We start from the raw sequence: 14648 nt of genomic DNA, 5'->3' as shown, positions 1-14648 counted from the left end.
TGTAAATAACTTCATGGTATTCCACATGCTTAAACATCTTTAACTGGCTGATCACTTTCTATTAGTTATCCGGCTGGAACTGAGATTAAATTAAAGTCTTGCAACCTACTGGGACAGCTCTCACAAATACATGAGTTTACAAGCAATTTGGCCATCGGGCCACTCTAGGAAGCTCACAGAGGCAGAGAGACAAAGTCAATTATCAGCCCTCTCACCCATTTAATTTCTGGAATGGTGACTTAAATAGACAAACAAAGGTGTCTTTAGGTAAAACTGAAAGTCTGGGTTGAATGATCAGATGGAATGATTGGCACATGGCGTGGGTTATATTTTTGTTTTGTGCATCATAGTCCTGAGCCAAAATTGGATATTTATTATTTCTTTGCTTGTATTGACACACTACTGGGGAAAGTCCTTGCCTCTAGCTGCTCCAGACAGACATTTAAACCAAAAATTTTGCTGCTATCTTCATAGAGAGGAAAAAAAAGTAGCTAGAAAGATAAACAGGAGATGTCTAAACACATCCAACAACAGTCATCAATCTATCTTTCCTATTCTCTAGTAGCCCGAGGAAAGAGCAATGGCATTTTACATCATGTCCTGAAAGTCATCAGTCCATAACCACTAAGAAGTGATGCAAAATGCTGGTAATCTCTGCCCAGCAAGCAATCCGAGTCCATGTGGAAAGCTCCTGAAAAACAACATCTGTGTAAGAAAGAAATTCCTTCCTACATCTCAGTTATCAGGAGCAGGAAGCAGGTTGGTATCACTTCTCCAAGGTTTAACTTGTGCTAATATCTGTGTTTTCTCATATGTCTGTATTTCTTGCAGAGAAAAGTATCAAAATCTGAATTCCCCATATTGCAAAGTTTATTAATTCCATTCTTTTTTCTTAAAGGTGGGAAATATTAAGGTGTAAGCTCAAAGGAAAAAGTAATTTTTCAGTTTAAATGCATGCTTTGAGTCAAAATCAGACTGCTAGACCCAACTTTTATCTGAACAAAATGGTTTTTTTGTCAGCCTAACTGCTTCCTTAATGTATTTGATGCAAGGTTTTCTGTGCATTGACTTCAGCAAGACCAGGCTGTGTTTTTATGGTTTGCTTTTTTAATCTGTAGTGGGTAGATGGACATGTATCAATCCATTCTTCAGCTATTAAAGTCAACATTCTGAATAAGTTGGTACAGTAACAGAAAAACAAAGGCTAGACCCTTGGTCTTACACCTGAGCTCCAGTGCAGTCAGTAAAGCAATGCAGATTGCTGCTGGGTGGGGGGCTGATGCCTACCCTTTAAGCTGTGCAAAACTTGAAGTTTAAATGCAGGAGGGAAGGGCAAGGCTTCTTGGTCTTCTTGGCTTTTTGGCTTCTCTTGCTCAACTAGCATCTCTAGGACATCACTGGGGACTAGTCCTGCCAGGTATTTGAACACTTGAAGAGAGGGCTGTTTACCATCTTTTCAATACTGTCTGCAAAGCAGGGGAGGTGTCTGCCAAAAACGCAGAGAAACATGGGTTCCATCTGAAGATGGCCTACTGCTGGGACAGTGCTCTTGCTCACTATGTGTGCAACTCCTGCAAGTATTGCCCTCCTGTGTGTTTGAGCACAGGACTCCTCCTGTAGGCAGGAGGTCACCCATGCAAGCATTCTTCAGGACATCTGGGCAAGCCAGAGTGAAAGCATAGGGTCCAGCATGCCAAGAGGGGCACATTTGTTCAATGCAGAAGGTCATCAAGATGCCATGGAGTTGGGAAAAGCCACTGTTCAGCAGGGCATTACTGAAGACACAACATAACTGTTTCCTTCCCCCAGGCTTTCAGGCAAAATGCCCCCTAGGGTTCCAACTGCTTGCTGAGAGGGTCACAGAGGCTCATCAGAGTTATACAGCCTTTTTGATGCTAAACTAAACCAGACTAAACTAAACTTAACTTAGCTTGGCTAAACTTTCATTGCTTTTTCTGCTCATGATGTTTCCTAAAGCTTTTATTGAAGGGAAGAGCAAATATGAAAACGTTCATGTACAGTAAACTATCTGACTGTGACTATTGCTATCATGATACCACACGTAGGTCATCATTTTGTTTTGTTAGCACTTTTCTGGGAAATTGCTTTGATGAGTTTAACTGTTAAAGAAAAGCCGATGGGAGATCTTGTCCTGAGCATTGGTCTTTCCTGGACAGAGGAAAAGAGTTATATGGGAACATAGCAAGAAAACACACTGGAAGCAAAGGACTGAGAATTGTTCCCTGTAGGATACTATATAATCTTTCCATCTGTAAGCATTAAGCAGAATATGAGTGTTTTCCTTAGTGCCTTGCAAAATAAAAGAGGGATGTTTTCATCCATGTTACCAATAAGAATAAGTGAAGGGAAGATTAGAGACACCAGTTTTTGAGAACACCTACAACAAGCATGCTGGGAAGACAGAAAACCTGTCACAAAGTCTCATGTAAGAGAGACAAGCCATGCTTAATCAAAGCTGACACAAAATCAAGACTTTTCAAGGCCATACCTGCAGTAAAAGATAAGTATTCAGACACTGTCAGTCTCTGCAAACATCTCCTGGTGCCACCAGGTAAAAAAAAATCCCCGTCAGTAATACGTGATTTTTATTTCACTGTATATGTCACCAAAAAAGCCTTTCTCAAAACCCGACTGCAGAAATTTCTGAGGTAGTGCTTTGATTCCACAATACCATCTCCAAGGAAAAACCACATGGAGGTGGGTAGCCAGGGAGAAACAAGGTTAAGAAGTGAAGTCACAGAAAAAAAAACTGGGATACCAAAGCACAATTCAGTAAGACAGACAAGGTCAAATTTCATCCTTTTTTCTAAAACAGATGTTCACCCCAATAGATTTCCACAGCACTGCAAAAAAAGTAACCAAGAAAATAATTTGATGAAGGCAGGTCTTAGTGTCTAGAGAGGAAACAGGCAACTCATCTGGAGACTGAACACAGTAAATATAAGCAGTGGTAGGCTTTTTAGGGCAGAGGTAAAATGACCTCTAGAAATCTTTATTCTTTTTGGTCAAGTTGCTTCCAAAGACACATCCTGAGTGCTTTGGTACTCCACATTGCTATGTTAAAATCAACACATTGCCAAAATGCCAGTTTTGGCATAATAAAGTACACATATTGTTAAAAATGTGTACTTATTTTTAAATACTCTATTCAATGTTTGTTTCACATACCACATGTGGAGTAACAGGAGAGGGCTCCATTGTTTTTAAAAACAAATAAATAGACCAAAAGAATCCCTTTTGGCTATGAAAAGAACAGTTTGTGAGACTGTTATAAATGCAACTATGTTTTAGCTCCAAGCTCCCAGACTCATTACTTAGTGTTTTCTACAAACTTTTGTTTGGTCAGTGCTGCTTTAGCCAAACTGTCTGTTGGCCACCACATCTTTCATGACATGGTAAGGGCAGTGTCTTCGGTGGTGACTTCACATGTCTGTAGGATTATGCAGTTTAAGTATATGACCACAATTGCTAGTTTTCAAACCTGCTGGATGTCATATACCTCAAGGGGGGCATGTGTGTTTGTACTTACCCTTTTTCCCTGAAGGTTTCAAGGAAATGCTTCCACCCTACTAAGGGGCACAATGCATTACAAGTACAGTGGTTGCCTCCTAAAACAGTGTCCTGGCTCAATGTCAACCTTGACACCTTACCTGTTAACTGAAGACTTGGGTTGTTGATCCTTCCATTGGCTGCCCACTGCTTCTTCTGTCTTTACTACCTGGCAACCTTGTCCTGACAGCTTCACCTTGGATGGTCATGTATGCTGCTTTTCACAGCTGGCACGCCTTGTCACAGTGCCCCACAACAGTGATTGCTGTTGTCTTGTCTTTCCCTAATATTTCCTAATATTTCACCAGCCATTGCTATTTGGAGGCATTTCTCTGAGTTTTCGTCTGCCTTTCCCAACAGTTCCTTTTGTAATATTAGAGCTTTCCTGCTCACAAACAATTCCCTCTTTCATTAGAGAATTGTTAAATTTTTGAAAGCTACGTGCAAAAGACAGACTTCTCAGCAATATAACAGAAGAAATTAGTTTCTGATTCTTCTCTTGCTTGTTTACTGTCTTATTTTCCAGAGAAACTGTCTGCTGTCTTCTGCTGCCTTGGGTCTCAGTTACAGAATGGCCTGTTGGCAACATATTTTGGCAACTGCTAAATAAAAAAAAAAAAAGTGCAAACCTGTTTTGGATTTTGTCTCTAAAAAAAAAAAAAAATAAAAAAGGAGTTCTTTTCCAGTCCTGGAAAAGAACTGTTACGTGCACTGTTAATTCTGCAGAATTGGATGGTACAGTGAAGGTGTCAGAATCTGGTTGAATATTGGCCACATGTACCTGAGAGTGATAACACCTCAGTCACTGTGCTTCTAAAAGTTTCTTTGGTTTTAATAGCTCTCTGACCAGATTCTCAAAGTGATCTTGTTTTTTGAAAACTAGAGTTGATAGGTTTTGATTCTGGAAGCAGCACACTTAAGTGCAAAAGCACCTGATGCTTTTTATACTCCTTCAGAAGCATTACTTCCTTTCTTTCAAAGTATTTGTTTCTCAAAAGGAAATTAAAGATTGTATAATGTGTAGTTTGTGCGATTCACAAACATTTGCATTTTCCAATTATTTTTACAAAAGCCTGAGATGCTGGATACATGGATGTGTTGAGGAACATTCAGTTAGCTTCTTTTCTAATATTCAGGTGTTAGGTCTCTCATATCATATGTTGCTTGTAAAAAGAGGCATTTTGGTAGCCTCAGACCATCCTTTGAGAAAACAGATCTCTTTCCAGTTTATGAGCTGGAACAGGAAAGTTGGTCATTTCTTTGCACACACAGCCCAATTGACCCAGGATTCTGCCATGCACAGTGTCTGCTTATGGCTTAATTTTAGAACCAGCATTTCAGGAAGATTTAACATTTGGTTGGATTTGGGGTTTTTTTAACATCAATAATTGGAAATAGTTATACTTCAAAAAGTTGTTTGTGCCATTTTACTCCTCCAGGCCAGATGTCTATCTGCCTTCATGTTCTGAAAACAATATATGATCAAAGGAATTTCAAAAATAATGCAGAAATTTATTACATACTTGCTTTTTAACAATGATTTCTAAATACAATTTAGAAATATAATACAGAATAAACATTTATAAATAGCAATGCCTCTGCTAATGGGAGTATTGTTCCATTACTGCCTGCCCAAGAGGAGATCTATAGACTCATAAAAAAAGTCTAGTTTTGGGCTAGATGTTCTTTCTGCCTTACCCACCTTTTTCTACAGAAAAAGTTGTGCCCGCATGCTGCCACAACAATAGGTTGGGGAAATATTATTTCCATTCCTCTGGTAAGGAAAATTTTACAACATGAAGCATGTATTGGTGATTTCTGCCATACAGCAGTTCTTGGCATGGAAGTCTTCATTGCTGGATTATATCCTTTGCTAGTCTTTAACTTGACCTAACACTGTTCATACATGGCTTTCTAAGCTGTGATTGAGTTATTAAACAACTCTGAGTCCCACTTTTAGTTGTCTCCATTCATAAACTTGCACCTATATCCCACACCACATGCAGTAGCATGAACTTGCCTGTAGACTCGCAGCAAAATGCCTTAGGGTCTTCCCTGGAGCCTGGTAAGCTGCTTGTTGCCTTTGTTTTTGTAATGTACCTTTCAAACAGGAGTGCAAGGTCTGTGATCCACAATCTAGCCCTCAGCTGGCTTCTAGACTTCCTCCCCACCCCCAACAGAGAGCTTGTTGAAGCCACAGGCTGTCAGACTCAATTATTTGCACGGTATCTTAATAGGACTTGCAGTTTTCCTAAAAAAAAAAATAAGAGCACACCACCAACAAAAAATGCCACTAGGGTCAATTGTCCTTTCTTTAAAATTGGTTTTATGGAATTCATCTCTCCCTGAGAGATTTGAGGCACTCCTGGAATTACTGCATAATCAACTCATGTCTTCTCTGGGGACTACACTACTATGAAATCAAATAATGTTGTAATCTCGATGTGAAAACCAACTTCAGTCAGCACCTTTGATCTCAAAGGTTTGAGAGTTGTCACTGAAAGAATTACTTTGAGCCTGATAGTCTTCCAATCAAATTGCAGCAAGTATTGACTATGATCTCTCCCAAACCTGCAAAGCAAGCAAGAAGGAGCCTGGGCAGGTCTTAATGAGAGGCTGCCAAAAAAAGACTCTCATCACATGAGAGAGATATTTTAGGAACTCTTGCTTTCCTCAAGGGTTTTCCATAGTTGTAGCACTGCAGTGTGGTTTAGTAAGCGAAGATCTAAAGGGATTACCATTTGCACTGCTGAATGTAACTATGGTCCAGATCTTTTGTGCCCTACAGCTGTCCTGTGGCCTTATTTAGAGAAGTTAAGTGGTAACTTTTCACTCAAAAGAAGATTGTGTGAAATGGGCTTTCATCAGAAGGGTCTTATTCTTGTTTCCCTATTTTCTGGTAAAAAATTTACAGCAAACAAGATGGGGGAAATGCGCTTTTTTATTGCTTTGGTCAGTTTTTTCTGTTTTCACTTTCATTTTTCATTGGTAACAAAGAAGGCTGTTTTCACTGGTATTTTTTAAGAAGAAAACAATTCCTATGAAAAATAATTGGTGTTTTTCAACTGTCTACATATGAGAGTCCTATAAACTCTAATCCTGCAGCTGAGGCTATGAGCAAAGCTGTGTTGAAATCAATGGAGCATAGCACGATTGGCAGCAAGAATGATTACAAGATCAGCGGCCAATTAGGCAAAAAGACAGCTCAAGACTCTTATGATAGTGAGAACTAAAGCATTGTCTGCTTAGGTAAGAGAGATAAATCACTGAGAAGGAATCCACATGGCTTTGTAGGAAGGCACCAAATACCGGTTCTAAAATATTGTAGCAGATCTGCTGGAAAAACAAAAATGGTTTTTTGACAATGTTTTGCAGCAGTTTCTTAAATTAATATATCTAGAGAATAGAAAGACACCACAGCTTTTTGTATTCAAGTTAATATTGGGGTGAGAAAAATATTTGGTTTTCATCTCCACCAGTTTTACTGCATGCTGTAATTGCATCTTGGGCTGTACCAAGGGACACATTCAGCCTGCCTTGCCAACTCGCTTCCACTGAAGTTATGAGAAGCTTTATTTGATTATTATACTAGACATAGGAGAACATTTTCATACAATGCCTGTGTTTCAGCCACTTCCTTTTAAGTATTCCTTTGCAAGTGGTTAATGATAATTATAATTTGATAATTTCTTTATGATTATATTTTCCTGTGAAAAGAAAGGCTAGGCAGTCACGCAACTCATCTATGCTCCCTTGCTCTCCAAAATTTCTGAACCTTTTTGACCCCTCTTAAGCATATCCCACACATGGCAGAATTCTCCAAGCTTTTAATTTTCTACAGTGTCTGTGGAAGGAGGCAATTGGTCTCACTGGGAATGGCTAAATGAAGGTGATTTGAGGATGAGTCGACACTTCATCAGTCATCAGGGCCACGGCACAGAAGAAAGCCATTAGAAACAACCTGGATATAAGAAAAGCGCCAGTTGCAGCTTTTTGGTACTTCCTTGAGTACCAAACCAGATTGTTCTCAGATGCAGAAGCATTAGACCAGGCTTCAGCAACTTCTTGCCCACGGACATTACAGTAAATGCTTACAGCATGGAATCCACAGGAAACTGTGTTGCAGTGGGTTTTGGGGCTCTCTTGGGCTACAAGAGAAAGAGCAAATACTTTCCATGCACAGAAGAAAAGAAGAAAAAAAAAAGACATCAAGTTCTGAAGCTTAGAAAGTTATCAGTAATTCATTAAAGGAGCTCTAAGTGTTATTAGCTCTGAAGAAGTCACGATCTACTCACAGATAGTCTGCAAGTACAAAGTGATGAAATGCACCAGAGAGTTTATCTGTTGTATGGGAATCACTTTGTTCTAGTCATTATTTTTTCTATATAATTTCTTTCTCTATAATTCACTTTACCTTTCATATTGTTTCTTTCTTTTTAAGATCATTTCATATTTGCCTTTTATTTTCTCATTTAATTATGTGCATAAAAAATATAATACTGAAATGTTTAAACAACTCATTAAGACCTGTTTCTAATCCTCTGTCTGGGACAAAAATTGCTGCTGGTGTTCAACAGCTCAGCATACTGTAGCTTTATCAATCTTCGAAAAATTTTGTAAATCACTTCTGTGGGTTGTTTCCAGTTTCTTGTAAACCAAATGAATCACAAACTGGATCTCTCAAGAGACTGTCCAGGCACTTTAACTGTCTGTACAGCTTCTGTCTTCATCCACTCCAGTGGATGAAGCCTTTACTCCATAATCACTGCTACACATACAGCCTGGAGTTTCACTAAATTATTGGAAGGTGAGAGTAAGGCTTTCAAAGACAGCATTTTCATGCCTATAAATTTCACTGGTGTCATCTTGTTCGCGAGATATATGCAGGTCTCCTACAATATCTGTGACATCCATATCCTGCCTTATAATCATACTGGGCCACAACCGTCACAATGATTAAAGAGATTACTTTTTTTTAACTCGTATGGTGAGATTAGAGAAGTTCAGTTCAATGAGAGAAGAATGATGAAGCAGCACAGTTATATATCATGATCAGTTTCAGAAGGAGGCCTTTAGGGGAGTCCTCCCCGTGCCTCTGAGGTCTCAAGGAGCAGCATTTTCAAGTTTTAAGGGAGAGTGGGTACCTGCCTCCTACCCTCCTTCTGGGAGAGCTTAGGACTGGATTCTGCTTTTAAAGCAGATCTTGTCCTGAAAAAAAGCCTGCAGCAAGACTGCAAACCCCATCAGACAGACCAGACACAGCCACGAGGTGGCAAGGGATGAATTTGATGGTGGCACTGGGAGGGGCAGTGGCTGCATGCCACAGTGGGATGGGGAATCCAGCCCAGTGGGAGGCTCCAGGACAAGGTACCTTTCTCCATTCCCTTGCACCTATCAGCCACCTGGGCCCCTCTCACCTAAGTCATGCTGTAGCTTTACAGCTGAGTCACAACATTGTTTTTGCTGTTCCTGTTTCTACCCACTCTCCTGCCCCTACACTGATTCTCCTCTTCAGTGTGCCCATTTGATTTTAAACAGTGGTTTTGAATCCATCATTTGATTATAACAAGTCTCCATTGTTGTTGTAGTGAAGACAATAATAGCCTTTGTGTATCTTCTACCTATAATTATTAAAACAGGATCTGACTCTGACTCCATAAAGAGAGCAGGGTGGGTGTGAAGGGGCACAACTGCAGGGACAGAACTGGGTCTTCTGGAAGTCCCAGTTACCTCCAGTGAGCCCATGGTTCTGCTGCGTCCCTTCCTCTGAAATTGAGGCTTGAATACACAAGTGATTACTGTGAGTCTCCTGGTCTGCTGCCCCACTGAAACTGCTCATGAGGATAAGCTTTTGACTCAAAAATCAGTCAGTTTAAGATTTGTACATACCATAGCTTACAGATCCAAAATGGATCACTACAGTATTTGTGGTTTACTTGGAGAAGAAAATGAGGAGAGTATTTGTGATAGCACCTGTCTAACTTCAAGGTTACCAGAGCACCAAAGATATGTCTTGAAGCTCAGAGAGGAAATTCTGAATCAGAGATGTCAACTTGTCCTTAATGTGTCCTGGTTTTCCCAGGCACAGGATGTCTCCCATTAATGTGTGGTTGATGGAACAGATGGCCTGCAATGCTTGAGCAGGGACATGGGTTACAGGGAGCCTGTAAGATTTTGTCTTTCACTTAAAACTGTTAGCATGGTTCTAAAGGGCAGTGAGTCTTTGTAATAGTGCCATGTCCTAAACTGCTGGGCAAAGGGCACCCACTACTATGAGGTCTTACCACTCTGGAAAACACTGTAGCTCTCATAAATAGAGACACAATGAGCCATTATCTGTTTTTTCTAAAGGCTGCAGCAGATGAGGATAGCTGAAATCACAAATCAGAGCGCCTACTTCTTGATACTCCTGCCTTAGTTTTGTCTTCTGTGGATCTGGACTGGTAACAGCTTCCTGCCTACCAGGGATGCTGCAAAGATTATTACACACTTACCAGATTATGAGGTAATTATAAGCATTATTTTTATTCTAAGTATCACTTTTTAAACCATAATGCCCCTGGGAAGAATTTAAGTGGCTCCCTACCTACTGTCTTATGCTTACATTCACTTTTAAGGTAAATCATCTTTATCATCTCATCCTTGTCCCTAATGTTACCAGGTAGATTACATCTGTGGTTTTCAAAAGCAACTTTCTGAGTCCTGTTGTCAACTACAGCAGAGGGAAGGAATTTAGAAGGGAAGAGGGAGACCCTTCTCCACTTCCCCCATCCATCCTTTTTTTCCCAGTTTCCCAGGTAGTTTTTTTGCCTAAACTCTCTAACATCCCCCGCGCATAAAGAGTAGGCTGTGTTTTGCATATTTCTGCTAATGAGGATAGCAGAAATACTTAAAGCTATCCCCAGAGCCGTGGAAACAGGATCTGAGCAGCAGCTGTTCTTGAAGGCTCAGCGCTTTCCCTTTCCTGCTAGTTAAAAACTCGAGAGCAGTTTCCTCTGCCCGTGCGCCGGCTGGTAGCGGGCAAGTTTCTCTCTCATCACCAGAAATGTTTCAGCAAACCTCCCTTTGAATTTAAAAGAAGGTGTTTTAATGTGTGCTTTTAATTTTAGCAGTGAGGCCAAGTTTGGACTCTGCGATGATTTTCAGACGCTCAAATGGATTGCCCAGTAGAGGGAGCAAAGGGAGCACTGTGGACACTGTACACTTTCAGAAGCTCGCAGAAAGTCTTCCCCCGTGCAAGCCATCCTTAAGTGCTTCTCCCCAGTGCAGGGGGTGGGTCAGCGTGGGTTAGTGTGCCACTGAGCCAAGCAGAAACAACGACCAGGAGAAAAACGGCCTTTGGACAGCCAGGTCTTGAGTGGATGCTACCAGTGCAGCCAGACAGACAGAGCATAAGCTGCTGGTGTCCAGGGTTTAAAAATATTTTCTTAATACTTGTTTATTTAAATCCCATACAATAATTTATTTAAATAATATATAAAAATTTTGATCCATTATTTCAATGAATTATAATGTAATTAATATGTGTAAGATAATACCATGTCTTTATTACTATAATAATTAATATAAATAGAATTTAATAATAATAATTACCCTTTGACAAATTTGGAGTTGATTCCGATAGACGGCACACAGTTTTCCGTCAAGAGTGGGTAAGGCTTCATGAGCAGCTAGAGCATGCTTAATTCTGATACTAAGGACAATTTCCACCCTGTTGGATTTAGTTCTGCATATTGGCCTAGGGAGATGCTGTACCAAGACCTCGGTGGGGTGGCAACTGAAAGCTTTTTTGCTTGGAAGTTGGGCTTGCTCACTAGATGTGGGATTGGCACCAACAATAGACAAGCAGAAAGTTGCAACAGAAATAAAAATCTCAGTGTTGGAAGACAACACGTCGATTTTCTGGTTACAATTAGTTGCACACCTGCCTTTCACCAGCTTTGTGATGACTGTCTAAACCCATGTAGTGTTTGTTCTCTGATTAGTTTGTGAAATGTTATAAAAGCCACTAGGTACATATTCAGAATATTACTTCATCTGTTTACTAAACAGGAAAACTAAAGATAGGACGAGATTTTCCTTTAAAGTAGTCTGGCCACATCAACACAAATACCCTCCTTTTACAGGAATGCCAAAATCATTAGCTCTATTGTATTTAGGTAAATTAGTGCTATTGTATTGTATTAGTGCTACTGTAATCAGGCTATTGTATTTGGTGATCTGACTTCAACATGATTTTCTTTGCTTTTTTTGAAACTTTAGGCAACTGGCTAAACAAAAGCCACGCTTCTCCCTAAAAGTGTATGCCACAGTGAACTGAAAATTTATAGCATATCTTATTAAAACATATTGATGAGCCAAATATTTTTTGCCTCTGTACCATTTTCATGGTTTTAATTTAAAGAAATAATTTTTACTGGAAAGAAAATTCAGGCCAAAATTTTAGGCTTTCATTTATTTGAAGTAGCAAAGAAGGAATGCTTTTTAAAAGAAGTTTTTCAAGGAGTCTCTTTTTTGCTGAGTGACAGAAAAAAAAGAAAATGTACAATTAAGAATCATACCAATAACAAATATGGAACAAAAATTTAAAACTTACCACTATGTTGAAGTATCTGTGGTTTAGTCTCCAGGGAACAGGCTCTGCTCTGCCTTGCTCCTCTCTAATTTCAGAGTGATTTGTTTCTTACTAATTTGTTTTATTTCAGCCTAAATACGTATACAAGGTGCAAAGCGGTGGACCAGAATAATTAATGGAAGAGCATATAGGGAAGCTAGCCTGTGTTTCTATTTGTGTCCAACAACAATAGTCCAGGAGCATTTCATACCAGAGGCATGCTTCTAAGCGAGTTACACAGGCTGAATCAACTTTCGAAATCAATAGGAACAGAGCACAGAAAAAAAATCCATGCTATTTCAATTCCAACAATTACTGGAGAGTTAACCAGCCTCTCAAAAAAACGTTATCAGGACTGACACATTTTCCAAAGTGTATTCTGATTTTAGCTGAGTCTTATCTTCTGACAGAGAAATGTTTTGTTGGATATATTCCAGCTTCTTCTTCACGTTATTAGTTTTTTTAATTCTTGCCTTTTCTTTTTAATACAACAATTTTTTTTTTTTTGCGCACTGTGGTAATTGGAACAGAAGTAAGAGTGTCTTATTCTTCTGGCAGTCATATTCCCTTCAGTGGCTTTCTTTTAAGTAACAAGCCATCGCAGCAGTGAGAACTAAAAGGCTACACAGAGGCACATCAGGTGGCTCTGATGATTGAGTGGCGGTTAACAACGGGTAGCTTATTGTGACGGCTCGACTGCCACCATTACACCGAGACTGAAAGCGAATACACGCGTGCATTTAGAATTCCTTAAAGGTGTATTTTATTTGATCCGTGAGGGATCACTTCAGCTCTCACAAAAGTATCTGGCAGAAAATACCTTTGTTCCCATGAATGGGAGAGGGTTTGCTTTTTGGTTTTCTGTCTCTCCTGGTGCTTTTATTTGCAGCCATTTCAAGTCAGAGTTGTTGCAAGTCTGGTATTGAGTGAGACACTTGTGTGAACACCCTTGGTTTCTTCAGTGATGGTGTTTTACATGTTTAAAAGCTCCATGGATCTACCACGTAGAAAATGAACAGTTATTGATAACAGTCTGAGATATAAACAAAAAAAAAAACCAAAAAATTATGCTAGCATTCAGAGCACCAGCCATTAGCTCAGCCCAGAGTCTGAAGATGTGTGATGATCTTTCAGAAACTTTTCTTTCTCTGTGCATACCCAATATGCACAGAGTATTATGCAGGGCATGTCACGTTACATGCACAGTGGAGGCCCCTATCCTTATCATTCACAGGAGCTGGCTATTTTTCTTGTGCTGCACGTGTTTTGCTGCCATGGAGTCTAAGTTGTGTCTGGTGCCCCAGATGCAGCAGATGAAAGCCATGGAGTTTTGCAACAGGGAGTTTTGCTTCATGCAAAACACAAGCTAGACAGCTAATCAAGCATCATCAGGCTCCCTGCTCACTTCAGGAGATGTTTCGCCTTTAGCAGAAAACAGCACTGTTGCATAGAGTGTAATGGCAGATATTTGCTGTCTGTACAATTAGAAAACCCTTGGGACCATGAGAACAGCTTTGTGAAAATGCAATTGCAAGCCTTGTTGTTTGCCATGCGACTGCTGGGTGCTTCCTACTGTACCATAACACACAGCAAAAATGCGTGTGCTGAAATGAACTGAAGGTCCAAATGACATGGAGTTCCTTAGTGATGAGAACTGGCTCATGGAACCTACACACTAAGCACTGGAAACAGCTTGAATCTTCAAAGTCCAAAACAAACAAACAAACAAACAAACAACAAGAACCAAAACAACAACAACAACAACAAAAACATAAAATAAGCCTCTGAGGGTAGGAAAAAAATTGCATGGTTTAATCTTAGGCTGACACTGAGGTGTTTGCACACAAATTCTTTGCATAAGGCCAGAAAAAAAGTAAGGAAATTGCAGGGAGCAGGGAGAAAGCAATGCAGCCGAGGGAAAAAGATGTAAAAACTCAGTTTCCTTACATATTCCTTTTGGAATCATGGGAGCAAGCTGTCTCATACACATGTGCATGCATACATACTCTTTGCAGTGGCAGAAGTAGAGGAGAGCCCGGGAAGCGAGAACTACCATGGCTTCTCTGCATACTCATCTCTCCCAGGGAAAACCCCTTGGTCCTGATGCTCCATGAGAGAAACAGCCCCTGAGGCACTGCTAAGACCAAAGCTCATGGCTCCTCTCTCTGTGAGCTGATACACTTCTTTCCTGTTAAGCACAAAAAGGTTCAAAGCCATGGTTTCAAGCTTGACCGTGACCCCCTATGAAAACAGGTCAGGTAACTAATTCACCATGTAAAACATTCTTTTTTTCCCCCCTCTCTTATCTCATTCTAAATCTATTTTAACTTTATGGGGAGATTAGATACCAACACGCACGTGTGTGATGCCTTGTGTCATGGACTCAAGGAATCCCTCATTTTACCCCTTTCCATTTCATCCAAGCTCCATAAAATGCCCAGGAAGCATTACTTTAACAGTGTGA

The 14648-nt window shown here is 40.1% G+C and overlaps 1 long non-coding RNA gene across 1 annotated transcript; it reads left to right on the top strand.

Moving 5' to 3' along the window:
• The first annotated feature begins 578 nt into the window (after positions 1-578).
• Positions 579-10993, top strand: LOC116786441. The gene is made up of 3 exons (XR_004356932.1): positions 579-759; positions 9922-10075; positions 10683-10993. It is a non-coding gene; the product is annotated as an uncharacterized LOC116786441 (long non-coding RNA).
• Positions 10994-14648: the final 3655 nt, after the last annotated feature.

Source organism: Chiroxiphia lanceolata, chromosome 4 (assembly GCF_009829145.1).
Source record: "Chiroxiphia lanceolata isolate bChiLan1 chromosome 4, bChiLan1.pri, whole genome shotgun sequence".
In the NCBI taxonomy this organism is placed as follows: Eukaryota; Metazoa; Chordata; class Aves; order Passeriformes; family Pipridae; genus Chiroxiphia; species Chiroxiphia lanceolata.
Note: the sequence above shows the minus strand (reverse complement) of the source record. Positions and strands in the feature narration are given on the sequence as shown.